At 41.1% G+C, this 17541-nt stretch overlaps 1 pseudogene; it reads left to right on the forward strand.

Moving 5' to 3' along the window:
- Window positions 1-883: 883 nt before the first annotated feature.
- LOC134514860 (RNA ligase 1-like) lies at window positions 884-7542 on the forward strand (annotated as a pseudogene).
- The last annotated feature ends 9999 nt before the right edge of the window (window positions 7543-17541 follow it).

Consider the following 17541-nt stretch of genomic DNA (forward strand, 5'->3'; position numbering starts at 1 on the left):
CAGGCCTGCTGGTTAAAGAGTCATCTGTTGAGACATGGCTCAGGACCACGCCAGGGCCAGCAGCACTTCGTTCTGCACCCCATGGCGACGATGGGCAGAGGGACATATTCCCAGATCATGGGACGAGGTACATGTGCGGGGTGTCAGGGTCACCCCCGCCTGTTTTTTCCCAGCGAAGCCCCAGCCAGTGCCAGCCCCGAGCTGCAGCCCCGGGGCTGAGGCTCAAGGAGCTGGGTGTTTGTGCGGGCGCTGCACCCTGCCATTGGCTGCCCTGGGCTGCCCCCCATTGTCTCCAGCTCTGCTTTCTGCCAGCGCCAGGGGCACCACAGAATGGCTTGCCTGCCCCCCAAAGCTGTCCTGACCCATGTCTGCAGCTCGCGTGTGGTGTCCACGTCACACAGCTGATTTGGGGGTGGCAGCTCTCTCTTGTGGCACCCTGGGAATGGGGGCCAAGCAAACCCCATTCCTCCCTTTGGGACTTCATCCCCAGGAAGGCTCAGTGCAGACGTACTGTGTGCTGAAGAGCATCCTGCAGGGAGGTGACAGCCGTTTGCAGACCAACACTGAGACCCGCCTGACAGCAAAGGCACCTGGTGGCTGCAGAACAGCCCAGGTGAGCTGGTTCTCTTGGTGGCCACCACAGCAGCCTTCCTCTGTCCCTGGTTTTGGTGAGATGTGGAGCAGTGCAGAGATGTTTCTCAGGCATCCAGGCCTGAGGAGGGTTTCTCAGTGTCCCCGTGAGAGATCTTGCTCCCAGGAAGCACCTCCCCATAATGCCGAGGCCGTATCCACTCCCCTGGAGCTGGGTACAGCAGCCCTGAGGGGTGTCACAGGGAGGACAGGGTCATCTGACACAGAAATTATGAGCTGAAGCCCGGTGGCCATGGCTGGCCAGGTCAACGTCTCCGAGGGCCTCAGCCTTTCTCCCCAGGAGTGTTTAACTCAGGTATTACTGTTAGGTACAGGATCTGGGTGTGTTGGCCCTGGCTTCCTGGGTTATGTTATTTTTACGTTACACTATGTTCTGCATGGTCTTTTTTTGTGGAGAGTCCTCTTTTTCAGCTTGTTTACCGTTTTAAGGTTTAGATGGGGGTCTTTGTTTTGTGTACAATGTTTTATCTGTTTGGGGTTTTTTTGCTGTTTTGGTGGATTGTGTTGTGTTTTCTATCTTGAACCATCATTTCTGGTCCAATATGTCTCCTGCAGGTGGGGCAGTGCCACTTGTGGTGCAGTCCAACTCGTTTCTGACTTCTGGCCCGGAAGTAATGATTTTTACACATTTCCATGCTCTGCAAAGTATGATTACCTCAGTAAACTGCTGGTTTTATCCCCCTGGAAACTCTGGGGCCATCCTATTTATGGGCCAGGCTGGATCAAAAACCCAACAAACAACGTGAAAAAAAGGTTGAAAGGATTCTTGTATTCACTGGAAGATTGCAGAGTTTAGTGGAGATTTCTTCCCTTCCTTTTGGCTATGTAAGTTGTCCGGTTGGAAGAATGCCTCTAATCTAACACAGTATATGTCAGTGATCCTGCTCCAATTTTTTTAATGTCACTCTTAACTTTACTTCGAGAGAGCTTTAAACTGGAATCAGTGCTTGGATGGGGATACCAACAGGATTGCCGTAGGTAAGCCGAGGGTTGTCAGGCATCGTGGGAGGGTGGCAGTGCTGGTGGGAATATTTACGCTGTTCCTGGGAGCATGGACGGCTCAGGAGCGTATCTGAAATGCTTGTACACCAACGCACGCAGTATGAGAAACAAGCAGGGTGAACTGGAAGCATTTGTCAGCTCCCAGAGCTATGATATCATTTGTATTAGTGAGACTTGGTGGAATGAGTTCTACAGCTGGAGGGCTACAGGCTGTTCAGGAGGGCTAGACAGGGCAGGCGAGGTGGAGGTGTTTCGCTGTACATAAGGGAGAGGTTTGATTGTACAGCCCTTACAGTTAGTGGTGATGTAGTTGAGAGCCTCTGGGTAAGGATTAGAGGAATGGAAAACAAAGGGGATGTTGTAATGGGATGTTGTAATGGGTGTCTACTACTGATCACCCAGCCAGGATGTAAGCACTGATGAGTTATTCTATTGGCAATTAGGAGAAATTTCTGGATCGGTAGCCCTTGTCCTTATAGGAGATTTCAACTTTCCAGATATCAACTGGGAATATCATACTGCTGTGACAATCAAGTCTTGGAAGTTCTTGAAGTTTGTAGGAAATAACCTTCTTGTCACGGGTGCTCAGTGAGCCAACTAGGAAAGACGCCCTCCTAGACTTGCTGGTTGTAAATGGACAAGGACTCATGGGGGATGTGATGGTAGGTTGCTGCCTTGGCCACAGTGATCACGAAATGGTTGAATTTAAAATTTTCAGTGTAATAAGACTGGACTTCAGGAGAGCAAACTTTAAGCTATTCAGGGAGCTGGAAATCTGCTTCTGAGGGCTTAGGAGTCCATGAGTGCTGGTCAGTCTTTGAGAACTACCTTTTAGAAGCACAGGAACAGGCAATTCCACTGTGCCGTAAGTCAAGCAATTGGGGCAAAAGACCAGCTTGGCTGAACAGAGAACTCATGGAGCTCAAGAAGAAAAGGAAATTTTATGTTCTCTGTAAGCAAGGTCAGGATTTGCAGGAAGATTACCGAGCTGTGGTTCATATATGCAGGGAGAAGACATGAAAAGCCAAAGCTCAGTTAGAGTTGAAACTGGCCAGTTTTGTTTCAGATAACAAGGAGGTCTTTCTTAAGTATGTTAATAGCAAGAGGAGGTCTAAAGAAAACATTGGACTGATACTTGTTGAAGATGGTCTATCAGGGATGAAGAAAAAGCAGAGGCATTCAATGCGTTTTTTGCTTCAGCCTTTAATAGTACTTGATAGACCTTGGGCTGCCCAGTCCTCTGAGTTGGAGGGCCACGAGTTGTGGGAACAGTGACTTTCCATTTGTGGATGCTGAAATTGTCAGGGATCAGCTGTATCAGATTAATGTTCACAAGTCCATGGGGCCTGATGGGATTCATCCCAAGAGCACTGAAGGAGCTAGCGGATGTCATGGCAGGACCCCTCTCAATCATCTACCAAAGGTCTTGGGAGTCTGGGGAGGTCCCCGCTGACTGGAAGCTAGCCGCTGTTATTTCAGTCTGCAAAAAGGGCATGAGAGAAGACCCAGAGAACTACATACCTGTGAGTCTAACCTCAGTCCCTGGAAAAATTACGGAGAAGATTATACTGGATGCTACTGAAAGGCATTTAAAGAATAATGCAATCATCCAGCATAGTCAACAAGGGTTCACAAAGAGAGAGTGCTGCCTAACTAATTTGGTATCCTTCTATGATAAGGTCACCCACCTCATGGATGAAAGGAAGGCAGTGGATGTAGTTTTTCTGGATTTTAGTAAGGCTTTTGATACTGTTCGTCACAGCATCCTTCTGGACAAGTTGTCCAACTGTGGGATGAGTGGGTTCACGGTGTGCTGGGTGAAGAACTGTCTGGGTGGCAGAGCTCAAAGTGTTGTAGTCAATGGGACTACATCTGGCTGGTGTCCAGTCACCAGCGGTGTTCCTCAGGGTTCAATTCTAGAACCAGTGCTGTTCAATGAACTGGATGCAGGAGTTGAATGCACCGTTAGCAAGTTTGCTGATGATACCAAACTGGGAGGTGCTGTTGACTCTCTTGAGGGACAAAGATGCCTTGCAGAGGGATCCAGATAGATTGTAGCATTGGGCAATGATTGATGGGATGAAATTTAACAAGTTGAAATGCCGGATTTTGCACCTAGGGTGGAATAACACCAGGCACAAGTATAAATAGGGAGAGCAGCCCTGCAGAAAGGGATCTGGGGTGCTGGTTGACAGGAGGCTCAATAGGAGTCAGCAGTGTGCCCTAGCAGCCAAGAGGGCAAACCACATCGTGGGGTGCATCAAACAGAGTAGAACCAGCTGGTCAATAGAGGGGATTGTCCCGCTGTATTCAGCGTTGGTGTAGCCTCACCTGGAGCACTGTGTGAAGCTCTGGGCCCCCCATTTAAGAAGGCTGGGAAGGTCCTTGAGTATGTCCAGAGGAGGGCAACAAAGCAGGTGATACAGCTGGAAGGCATGTCCTCTGAGGAGCGGCTGAGGAGTCTGGGTTTGTCTAGTTTAGACAGAAGGAGGCTGAGGGGTGACCTCATCATTCTCTGCTGCTTCCTAAGGAGGGGACGTGGAGAGGGAGATGCCAAGCTCTTCTCCCTGGGATCCAGTGATAGGACACATGGGAATGGTTCAGAGCTGCACCAGGAGAGGTTCAGACCGGACATCAGGAAGCATTTCTTTACCGAAAGGGTGGTCAAATACTGGAACAGGCTTCCGGAAGAGGTCAATACCCCAAGCCTGTCAGTGTTGAAAAGGCATCTGGACAATGCCCTTAATAACACACTTTATCTTGGTCAGCCCTGAAGCTGTCAGGCAGTTGGACCAGGTGGTCATTGTACGTTCCTTCCATCTGAAATAGTCTATTCTATTCTATTCTACTTGTCTTGCTCTAGTTTGAATATAATGTTGGCTATTTAGGTAGCTATTTTTTATTCTTAGGTAGTTTTGAACTTTTAAACTACTTAAAGGCTACTAGGCTTCTTTAAACCCTCCTAATTGTAGACTGTTTGAGCATGCCGGATATTGGTGCTCGTACAACGTAACTGGGACTACTGTCTGTAAAACAAGGTTTAGATCAATGGTGTTTTAATACTTGCCCTGAAAGATGATCAAAATGTAAAACTGGCTAACAGTTTTCCTGAACTAAACGTCACATTTATATGTCTAGAACTTGTTTGGAACGTTGAAGAGGATTTCAGGCCTGTTCCAGACATCCAGGATTCCAGCAAAGGACATAGAGTTGTCTAACAGCAATCCTTTGCCCACTGGAAACGGGTATATGCCAGGTGCCTACGATGCAGAATAGAGGGGAGGGGGGTCCATTTTTGAAGTGAATTAAAATTAGTTCCAGAGTTAAAAGTAGTAGTTAACATATTCAGAAAACAATTGGAGTGTCATTCATTCACTATCCAGAAAGGCTTTGATCTTCTGACACATTGAAAATAATTGCAGTTTGCTGCACAGACGTTACTGGGTTTCAGCTAAAGGCAGAGTTGTCACGTTTGCACTCCTCTGACATGTCTCTGTGGCACGGTTTTTCTTGTTACTTTTTCTGCTTGTACTTAACTGTGGGTTGCTTTTTTTTAATGCATGCAAAGTTCTGGTACTCATTTGAAAACTTCAGATATTTACTTTGGTAAAATGCAATGTTTTCTCGTAGGTTGGGTGCCTGTGGAGAAAAATAGTAAGCAATATGACTGGCACGCATCTGTAAATGATGAAGCTAACATAGCATAGGTGCTGAAATAGCGCTGGTGTTAAAACACCGTCAGTCCGGTGCCGTTAGCGGAAATTTCAGAACAAACACTGGAGCTTATTGGGACTAATATTAATGCAAATCCATATGGTATGTTTGTGTGGTCTGTTCTTAAATACTTTTTGATTTAGTGATATTTTTGAGTGAAGACTATGCATTTTCTTTGTATAAGTTTAAAAAAAAAGTTCTAAGCTAGCAATGTGACCTTTTTAGAAGGGAGAGAAAAAGAATGCTCACCCAAAAATACTCACTTCAGAAAGCTGAGTTGTCGTGAATCTACTTGTGTCTATTAAATGTCTTTCCACCTGCATATTCTTTGGGAGTTACTATAAAAATGCTTTACTTTAGGCTTTCAAAAAATATTCTGACTGGAAAAGTTATTTTAAATATTACTATTAAAATATTAAAATTTTTTTAAGATTGTTGGTGCCTTTTCTTGACCTTTTTTTACTTGCTGTTGGGAGACTGTTTATTCTGTTAAAGTAGAAAATTTTATTCAGCCTTATTTTTTTAATCCCTAAAGTTAGTCATAAATTGCAAGTTTTAAATTACGAAATACTATGATTTATTTCTTTTAAGGAAACGTAATTTAAACTAAAGTTTGGTCGTGGCTTCTCCCTTTAAAAGCCTTATAAGAAAAAACCAATTAGGTATGAGCACAAGTGAGTTCTAACTTCTGAGCTGTGCTGGGATAACTTGCAAGGATGGAAAGGAAAAATAGTAGTATTTGGTCTAAACATTTTCTCAGAATGTGAAGGAATGGCAACAAAAAATTCTAATAGCTGTATTTTTAGGTGAAGAATCAGTGAAGATGAAAAGTCAGTGAAGAGGCGATGCATTTGTTAACAGCCTGGCTTAAGTATTAATCCATATTCATAAGAAAATAGGCCAGATTTTCAGGAACTAATATGTTTGTGCTATTGATCGTGATCTGAAGCGTGAAGAATGGTTACTGATGAGGTGACCACGAGGACAAAGCAGACAACTGTACAAATCTCTGTGTCATGTTTATTTTATATAAATAAAAAGTTACATGAAGAGGAGACAGCTACATTTAATACTTAAAAGTATATTTAACTGTTCCCTTAAAGGCAGGACAACATTGTAGTGCCTAATAGAAGGCCACCTTTACACACTGCTTTTAAGATAGCCATAACAACAAACATAAGAAAAATCTTAAGTTATCACATGTAACTAGCAGGAAGATTTATTTTTTTTTCTTTTAACATAGGGTTGGGAAGCAAGAAGCAACCTGTACATCTTCCTGTACCCCATGGAGCATTTGAAGAAAAGAGTCCACTTACTTTGAAACAAAATACCATACTGTCTTGGTTTGAAGGCTGCAGTGAGAGCAGTTGAAGGAATTGTGTGGCACTGCCATGATGGGTGTTTAATCAAGGTAAATATATAGATGGACGCGTGGAAAGCACTCTAGTAATTCATCATGTGTGAAGTAGGGTGAGGTATTCACTTTTTGTCTTGTTTTTCAAATTCTTTAGTAGTAAATGTTCTCCTAGCAAATCAGGTGACAGCAGAATTAGTCAAGCCAGTGAATTACTACAATGACAACCTATTACACTTTTTCATGATCTACATTATGCTAATAACTTAAAGTAGCTGAGAACATAAAATAATATTTTCTTGACTCTCTGTATACCTTTAAAAAATTCCTTTTTTAAAAAAAATCATTTATCGTAGTGTTGGCTTATAGAATAAGTATTGTTAATAAGAATGCGATTTTTGATTAATTAGCAAGTTTATATTATATCTGAAGCTGTGATGACACCTTGTTTCTGGTTTGCCTTTTGGGCTTCATTGTTACTCATGTTATTCAGACAACTGATTAATGGTTATAAGCACCCTAATGCAGAGGGTCCTAGAGTTAAAGCACACACATCCCCACCCCCCAAAGTTGGGAACTATTGGGCTACTATATCAAAATCTCTAAACTGATATTATTTCTTTTTATTTTAGCTCCATCGCCATCATCTTGGTTTACGCTGGCCACTTGCAGAGACGTACCTGAATTCTCAGCCTGTTGTAACTTCTTTTATTAGAACTAAATATGACTGTGACTTTGAACCGAAGAATTTGTTTCACCATTTTGCAAACTTGGATGGTCAAAGATTTGACAGACTCAAAGACAGCAAGTTTGATGCTTGAAGTGATTTTTCTCTTGTAAGTTGTGTTCTTGCACTTGTGTCTACCACAGAACTCTTTACAAATAATCTTATAGCTTAGGCAGCAGCCTAGGTACTGTATGATTTTTTTTTCCTAAATGACTGATTTTATATAATGAGAGATCTGACATCCAGAGCAGAGCTCTAGCTTTCAGCAGATTCCTTAAAATTCCTTAACTCTTGAACTAATTTCTAGGAACTGTTATAATTAAGTGTAGAAAGTATGTTGTCTAACACTGGCTGGTCCTAATAGCTTATCTAATTAATGCAATCAACTTTAAAAGTTCCATAGGTTGCACTTCTATAAATATGATTATTATGACACTGTTACATGTAGGATTCAGATTTAGGATCTAGTTGTTTCTTGACAATAAAGGACGTATTTCAGGTGGGACCAGAATTGGTCCTGAGATTTGATACTTTTTCTAAAAGTTGTAACAGTTTCTTTGGGGGAAAAACTTTTCACTGCATTATTTAGCTGGTAAGCTGCAGCATTACCCTATTACTTGAAAACCTAATTAAGCCATATTCTACAGGTACTTCAACTATTTTGGGACAAAAACAGTAAATAATAGAAAGTACACTAGTTCTGTTTTGGAGATCCTTAGTAATTAGAGAGAGACATGACTCGGCTTAGTAATACCCATTTTCAGGCTTCATTTCAATTAGGACACTTCATCAAGGGCATATTAAGAAAGACGACACATAAATAATAAAGGTGAGAATGCATGATCATATGAGTTAGCTTTATTTTATCTGTGCTATAAAAGTATACATCCAGCTATATAAAATTTTACAAAATAAAAAAATCATTTATCTGCAAAAATACCATTAGTTTGGCTGAAATACTATAACTTTATTTTCATTTCTTTGTTCTTGGATTTTCTAAAATTGAGGTAAAAATAACCATGGATGTAAGAACAGACATCCAGCACGCTGACCCTGAGTCCATAATTAAGAAGTACGATAGCACGAGATAGCAAGAACAAATTACATGTTCTTATTGATCTGGAACTTTGTATACTTAGCACATTTTAGGAGTGTCTCAACTCTTAGGATAAGTCGAAGGTTTCAACTTCACCTGACACCCGCGTATTACCTTAATTATTGTTCTGAACTAAGATATAATATTGCAAAGGAGTTGAGAGAGGTAAAACTCAAATAGTATATTATATACACAAAATGGTGTATATAAATACTGACCATAATCTGTTGACTAGTCCAGTTCTGCTCTTTTAGTTATGTGCTGAACTCTTGCAACTTTAATAGACTTGTATCATTCCAAGATAAAGACAAACAAATAAATCAGTATTATGTAACTGCCCCAGAATTTATTTTTGTATCAGTACTGACGATACTAAACACTAGCCAAATCAACACAAATGTTGCCTGGACTATCCACTTGAACACCAAACCCTTCAGAAAGCTGCTTTAATCTCTCTTCTAAGATAGTATTTTTTTTTCACTTCTTCATTGTAATTATATTTCAGATCCTCAATTTCTTCAAAAAGTTTTGAAGAAAAAAGTCAAAGTTTTCTAGTTCCCAGCCTTTTTGTTTCTTCCTAGTAAAAAGAATGAAGGAGTACCGCCTTTATCCAGAACTTAGGAAATAGACACCAACAACAGCCTTTTTTGCATTTTTCTTAAGAGGCTAAATGATGAGAGAATAAGCATGTTCTCTAGAGACACAAAAATTTAAAAATTTACCCATGAACAGCAGATTCACTAACAACAAAATAAATTTCATGAACATAATGCCTAGAAATTTACTTTGTCATTAAATATTAGTTTAGATATTAAACAGCTTGCTCTAGCTAACCATAATTGTTCTCATTATCTTGCCTAGGATGATTCATGCAACTCAACTTTAATTGCTGTTTTTCCAACTCCGAGGCTTTCAGCTGTGTCCGGAGGTCAGTTACTTCTGTCATCAACTTGCCATTTTTATCCTTTCAGTATGTCCTGCAAAAATGATGATAATTTGTTATGAAATTTAAGGTAATGAAAATCAACGACGTGAATAATCTTGTTACAGCAAATCTGCATTCCTGAAAGCTAAAACAGTTCAAGTGTCTAAACCCAATTGGGATCAACAACCAGCAAAAGTTCAAGTCATCTGGGCTTTTCTGTAGTTCTTCTGCAAATTAGGTGGTGGTGTCTAGTTCCTGTGATTGAATGCAGTACACCGATGGCCAGTCTGAGAAATACAACAGGTACAGTTTCTCTGAATTAGATGCAGGAAATTTGGATATAACATAATATAAGGATCTTGTTCATTATATGAATAATTTCAAGAGGGTTAGTTTCTGTTTTTTTCCCCAGTCACACAGCAGTGTGCTGCTCTGTAGTGCTCTGATTTTCCCATGGGACTGATGCTTGCTAAGTCTTAAATCATTTACAGAGCTGGTACTTCAGGAAAGTGTTTGAGAAGCTCAATCTTAACAGAAAAATTAAGAAAGTTTTACTCTTGAAAATAGTATCAATGGATAATGCTGTTCACATGGAGTTCTCTTTGATACAGGATTTAAAAGTGGATTAAAGTAATACTAAGGATGTAACCAAGTACTAGGTAATCACAAAGAAAAAATCCCAAATGTTTATCTACTGACAGTTTCCACAAAGCTAATTATCTACAGCCTTTGTAAAGTTAGTACAGATCATTGCTACATGTTTCATGAAGGATGAAGAAAAAAGTATTCAAAAGTTAGATCTACAAAGAAAGTTAGACACATAGCTACATTAGCATAATTTATACATATGCTTAGGGAATTGATATGCGTAAATCGTTTAAGTGCTTTAAAAATACTACTGACATGCTTATTTACATACCTAGGTGTCCAAGTTCCTTTTTAAGCATAGTATGAAAAGCCTTTGATTTTGCAATGAAAACCCAAGTGAGTGTATGTTGACTAGAAATGACCTGCAGTCGTAACTTAGAATAGGTCCCTCACCAGAGAGGGACCTCTAGACCTCCTTCTAGAGGGTTACCCTCTAGAAGTGCCTCTCAGTAGAAGATGCAGGAGCCAAAAATTAGTGTTTGAAGTACAAGACTATACGCAGTTTCTGAAAGCAGTGACAATTTATGAACTCTCATAAGGCTACTGTTAGTGGTGGGCTTTTCTTCTATTACTGCCTAAAATGGTAAGGATTTGTTTTTCTCCCCGAGTCGATCTCTGTTTCTCTGAAACGTAGTTAACCGTGACCAAATCCCTTCTTCAGTGTTTGAGACATGAAAAAAACTGGAAAGTGCGTTGCTCCAGAGTAATATCACATAACAAAAGGATTTTATTTCTGTGTTAATTTTGCTGCTGGTATACACTTCATGTTAGTAATGCTGACTTTAGAAAAGGGAAAACAAGCAAAAATTAACAAAATAATTGTTCTATAGGATTCAAGTCAAAGTTCTATTTATTGAACGCATTTATTTGCTTACGTCATATATATGACTTCCTATATTGAAATTTGCGTATTTGAGCCAGGGAACTACAGGCCGGTCAGCCTCACCTCCATCCCTGGAAAGATGATGGAACGGCTCATTCTGGGCGTCATCTCAAGGCACGTGGAGGAAAAGAAAGCTATCAGAAGTACTCGACATGGATTCACCAAGGGGGAATCATGTCTGACTAATCTGATAGCCTTCTATGATGGCATGACTGGATGGATAGATGAGGGGACGGCGGTAGATGTGGTCTACTTTGACTTAAGCAAGGCGTTCGACACGGTCTCCTACAGCATCCTCATAGGGAAGCTTAGGAAGAGTGGGCTTGATGAATGGACAGTAAGGTGGATAGATAACTGGTTGAAAGACAGAGCTCAGAGGGCTGTGATTAGGGGCACAGAGTCTACCTGGAGGTCAGTGACAAGTGGTGTTCCCCAGGGGTCAGTACTGGGTCCAGTCCTCTTCAATATATTCATCAATGACCTGGATGAGGGGACAGAGTGCACCCTCAGCAAGTTTGCTGATGACACAAAGCTGGGGGGGGGGTGGCTGACACACCGTAAGGCTGCGCTGCCGTACAGAGAGACCTGGGCAGGTTGGAGAGTTGGGTGGAGAGAAACCTTATGAAATTCAACAAGGGCAAGTGGAGGGTGCTGCACCTGGGGAGGAATAGCCCCATGCACCAGGACAGGCTGGGGGCTGACCTGCTGGAGAGCAGCTGTGTGGAAAGAGGCCTGGGAGTCCTGGTGGACAACAGGATGACCATGAGCCAGCAATGTGCCCTTGTGGCCAAGAAGGCCAAGGGCATCCTGGGGTGCATCAAGAAGAGTGTGGCCAGCAGGTGGAGGGAGGTCATCCTCCCCCTCTGCTCTGCCTTGGGGAGGCTGCATCTGGAGCACTGTGTCCAGTTCTGGGCTGCCCGGTTCAAGAAGGACAGGGAACTGCTGGAGAGGGGACAGCAAAGGGCTACCAAGATGATTAGGGGACTCAAACACCCCTCTTATGAAGAAAGGCTGAGGGATTTGGGTCTCTTCAGTCTGGAAAAAAGACGGCTGAGGGGAGATCTTATCAACGCTTATAAACACTTAAAGGGTGGGTGTCAGGAGGATGGGGCCAGGCTCTTTTCAGTGGTGCCCGGGGACAGGACAAGGGGTAACGGGCACAAACTTGAGCACAGGAAGTTCCACCTAAACACGAGGAGGAACTTCTTTCCTGTGAGGGTGGCAGAGCCCTGGCACAGGCTGCCCAGAGAGGTGGTGGAGTCTCCGTCTCTGGAGACATTCCAAACCCGCCTGGATGCCTTCCTGTGCAACCTGGTCTAGGTGACCCTGCTCTGGCAGTGGGGTTGGACTGGGTGATCTCCAGAGGTCCCTTCTAACCCTATGATTCTATGATTCTCTGATTCTATGATACATTACGCTGAGAACAGCCAGTACAAGATGTCTGGGGAAGAAAACCACGCATGTATTAATAAATGAGAAGATGGAAGCTAATCCAGGTGGATAGTCCTAGGGCTACATCTCTGGAGTAAAGGCCAAAATTTGATACCTCTTTTCAAAGGTTTTGAAATTCATCAAGTGAGTTTAAAATTCAACAGCTCTTCCATTTGTGAAGTAATACTTGTAAGGCTTGTTAGGGACTGCATGTAAGAGGCCGTATTGGAAATAGGCATGAAGATCCCCTTTAGCCTGGCAAAGTCAATCCCCCAAAAATGACCTGGAAGGAAGAGGGAAGTCCCTACAGCAAACTCACTCTGTGGAACAAGCTAGAAAGATTTTAAGACCATTTGAAGCATCTGTATGTACAGGCTTTCATGCGATAAATTAAACTATAACAAGTGAGAGCTGTCAGCTCTGTCAAATTGTCTCTCAGCCAAATTTCACCTCTTAATGGTTCCCTCCAGCTGTACGGTTAACTTCTCATTTGGTATCTCCAAGTTATTCTTCACTGTTCGTAGGTGCTCTCCACTGTCAGCTTTCCACTGATTAATCAAAACAAAGGTTTACGGAATACTTAACCTCACATGAAGCACAGGATTATCTAAAATTATGGTGAGATAGGGTCCATGCTGAATTAGATGAAAACGGTACATCCAAGATCACTAGTACCACAACTTCCAAGTTCTGTCTTGGGCGGCTCCTTGGATGTCTGCTCTCCCCATATAATTAAAAATTCTGTTGTAGCACTATAAATGCTTAGAAAAGTGTTGATCCCCTATCAACCATTTAAAAATAAAAAAAAAAGATACTTACCACAACTGGTAACTAATGGAAAGAAAGCGTTGCATTACAATGATCATACCTTTTTTAGTTCTTTATGCAGCCTCTCATTTTCATCAGTCATCCTTTGGTTTTAGATTTGGTTTTAGATCCCAATCATCCTTTGGTTTTAGATTCATAACGTATACTCAGCTGGCCCCCCAAATGAAGTTTCTTTTTTTTTTTCCGTTTCAGGCTAAATATGAAACAGGCTGTTAATTCACATAAACATTGCTTAGTAGAAATTTTCAGACATCCATTTTTAAAGCACATCATAGTTACAGCTACCTGGCACATTGAATGTAACATTTCATCACATATTTAAATATATCCTTAACATACAGAGTACCTTTACATAAATCACGCAGTATGTTATGCTAAAATGAAGTTTTGCTTTTTTGTTCCACATGTTTCATAGTTGGTGCTTTTAAAATACTTCTGTGCCAATGTTAACAACAGGTTTGCTACTCCATTTTCCTACCAACTTGCTTATAAACTGTTATCTAAATATAGTTATTGGAGATAAATCAGTACCTTCAGCCTTCCGTTTTCCTGTTGAAGACTAAGTAATTTTTCATTAAAAACCACAGCTGCAGCTTTTTTCAGATCTGCATTTTCTGTTTGGACTCTCTCTGTAAATTTTTTCATCAAACCAATTGGTTTCTTCCAATTCTGGGACTTTCTTTCCACTTCTACTGGCTGATAGAGAGGAAAGAAAAAAAAGTAAAAGGAAGTAAACAGTTCATCTTAACATTCTGAGATACTCCAAATCTTTATCGTTTATTTCCCACTACAATTTATATTTATAAAACACATGCTATATTTTGGTGTGACTTGAACCCTAAATTTTCTTGCATACTGAGCTCCCCAAAATGTCTAGTGATATAGTCACACCCAAAGCCAGTGTATCAGCTCCTTCGTTTTCTGTGTTACCCAAGAAAGCTGCAGTTAGTCTCAAGATTTTCTGTACTTTATGAACTAAACTGAAACATTAGGAAAATAAATCAAAGTCCTACTTTTTTTTTCCTTACCTTTTCTAGGAGACCAATTCCCTGATCTGACAGACCAAGCAATTGCTTGAATGCTAATACTGTCCGAGGGGAAAGAAACCACAAATGAATGGCTGGGAGCTTGAGGCAAGAAAAGAGGCCCCTTTTTTAGCAACCGTGCTTCTGCTACATTTTAAAGCATGAGGAAATTGTCTCCTGTTCCCAAGGCATGTATGCTCCTTGCAGAGTGATAAATAAAGGGAAAAGAGCTTGTCATATCACCACTTTTCTTTCACTACATTCATTTATGAGGTAGAAAAGGTGTTAAAGGGTGTTCAAATGTGTCTTTGTAGCAACTGTTTTCCCTAGCAGTAATAATTTAAAGATGCTGCTGTTTCTAGTTCTGGGTCCATGAAATACCTCCTTTTCCTTCTACAGAAGTACAGACCACAGTACGGTGGGGAATGGGAAGATTTTGCTTCCTAGAGCCCTACATAAACCTATATAGTGACCAAGTTTTGGAGGTAAAAATGGCTTATTCTTTCTTCTCTCAAATAACTGGAGGGATTAGGAGGTTTGTGTTGGAGCACAGCAGAGTTAAAGAAAAATCTGTCAGATCTTGGTGTCTGAAAAGGGAGGAAGATTCTGAATTTGCTGCCTCCTCACAATCTTTGCATGAAACAGTTTTATAAACTGAATTTACTGATCCAAAACCTACCACTGCATAAGAGATGGGCTGATACACAAGCAGTCCATGCAAGGTACAAGTGAAAAAAAAGGGAAATATACAATCTTTTCAAGGTACCCAGAAGTAGTACTCATTCTCCTTGTTTACTGAAAGAGCTATGAAGGCACTTAGGAGTTTTTATTAAGTCAGCTTCCTTTAAAAGGTCACACAAATCATTTGACAAGTTAGTGGCAAGTGAGATACTGGGCACTGCTGAAGCCTTTTTTCCCTGTAATTTCTGAAATATTGCTCTATTTAAGTAGTTGACAGTAGCTAGGGTAAAAATTAACTGTGTCATCCTGCATAGTATAACAAACAAAAAACTTCACTAATAATAACTTAGACTTTCTAACATCTGCATCAGATCAAAACCCTGTCTTTTAAATCATGAAGCTGTAACTGTATTATGCATTTACGTAAATACATGAATATAATTTTCATGATTAGAGCTGTAACTGCTGGGTTTTGTACAAATATGTTTCTGAAGATAACTAATCCAAATGATTGATAGTGCAAATATTTAATAGTGTAGCTCCTGGTAACTGAATTTCATTAATTGATTATAGCACTTTGGTGATAAAATAAACAAGTAGCCTCATGGCCTTCATTATACATGATGCGTGTTTGTATGTCTGCTTCCTCATCTATTTCATTGCCATCGGTAATGCTATGATTAGTCTGATGTTTGATTTCATGCCTGTTTGAAATAGATTTCTTTTGAAGGGAATTAAAATACTTTTGTTTACTGATACTGGTAGGAACAGACTTGGTCAGTTCCGTTTGGTCACGTGTACTCTGATTCAAGTTGAAGATACAACGAAGCATGAAAGAAAAGCAGAAGACAGTACAACAAAACAAGAAATATAGAAACCTAGAATGTACTGTTACATCTATTTCTTGAAAGATTAAGATAATCTAATAATGCAATATTTGCAACATAACGAACCTTGTAAGAATCAAAACACAATAAAAGCATCTAACTGAAATGCAACTCAGTATGTCCCCAAACTCTGTGTATCCCAAATTTTCAATCAATATGGAATATAGAAATATTCTCTCAGTTGCAGACTCACATATTTAAAAATACATATCCCTTATTTCTCTACATATGCTAGGATGTTGAATATTTCAGCTTCTAACTTTAGAACACAGAAACCGTAAGTTTTGGGGTGTTGGGTTTTTTTGGGGTAGTTTTGTTGTTTGTTTTTTTCTAAAAAAAACACTAAAAGCTGACTGTTCTAGAACACTGTCATTAGAAGTAAAGTCAGCTAAATGACGTAGAGTATCAGATATTTTTGTTAGGGGCGATTCCTCTAGGTAATATGGTTACATTATTACCTTACTGAGGGTCTAAAATATGTCTCTTTCAAACTTTGTCTCTGCAATGCACGAAGCTTTTCCTGGAGGTATTGATTTTTGAAAGGTAATGCTTCTACAACGGAATCTCATGGGATTGCTTGATGTTTTCTACATCAAAAAATGAATCAAGCCAAAACAAACAGATGGCCATTAATGCAGAAAAACATCCCTTACTGTAAAACAAGCACGTGCTTTTGGATTACTAGACTGGATTTTCTACTATTACTGGGGTAGTTATTCTAAATCAATGTCAGCCATATACACCATTTCAACTAATTCCCATGAATCAAAAGTACTTAACTTTGGCAAAAAGAATTTGCTCTCTCAAGATGTGTACAGCTTCTGTAACTCCGGCACGCTATTCTCTGTGATACTGGATACATTGATTAGGAATACACTCCCTAACCGCAAATTAGCAGTTCATAGAATCACAGGGTGGCAGGGGTTGGAAGGGACCTCTGGAGATCACCCAGTCCAACCCCACTGCCAGAGCAGGGTCACCCACAGCAGGTGGCACAGGAACGCATCCAGGCGGGGTTGGGATGTCTCCAGAGACGGAGACTCCACCACCTCTCTGGGCAGCCTGTGCCAGGGCTCTGCCACCCTCACAGGAAAGAAGTTCCTCCTCATGTTTAGGTGGAACATCCCATGCTCAGGTTTGTGCCCGTTACCCCTTGTCCTGTCCCCGGGCACCACTGAAAAGAGCCTGGCCCCATCCTCCTGACACCCGCCCTTTAAGTATTTATAAGCGTTGATAAGATCCCCCCTCAGCCATCTTTTTTCCAGACTGAAGAGACCCAAATCCCTCAGCCTTTCTTCATAAGAGGGGTGTTTGAGTCCCCTCAGCATCTTGGTAGCCCTTTGCTGTCCCCTCTCCAGCAGTTCCCTGTCCTTCTTGAACCGGGCAGCCCAGAACTGGACACAGTGCTCCAGATGCAGCCTCCCCAAGGCAGAGCAGAGGGGGAGGATGACCTCCCTCGATCAGTTCCAGTAACTTTCAACAACTTTAATTGTAATTATAATTTTGTACAATAGGACCCAGATGTTTTTCATGTTATTTGGCTTTTTGTAATAATGAACCAGTGCTGCATATTCTCTGAACATGCACGGTTGCTCCCAAGCAGCTTTAAGTTTGCTCATCACAAACTCGAAGGATTTTTGAAATTCCCATCTGTTTCTTTTCCTTATTGAATCAGTTGATCTAATAGAG

Source organism: Chroicocephalus ridibundus, chromosome 4, assembly GCF_963924245.1.
Source record: "Chroicocephalus ridibundus chromosome 4, bChrRid1.1, whole genome shotgun sequence".
NCBI classification, from domain to species: domain Eukaryota; kingdom Metazoa; phylum Chordata; class Aves; order Charadriiformes; family Laridae; genus Chroicocephalus; species Chroicocephalus ridibundus.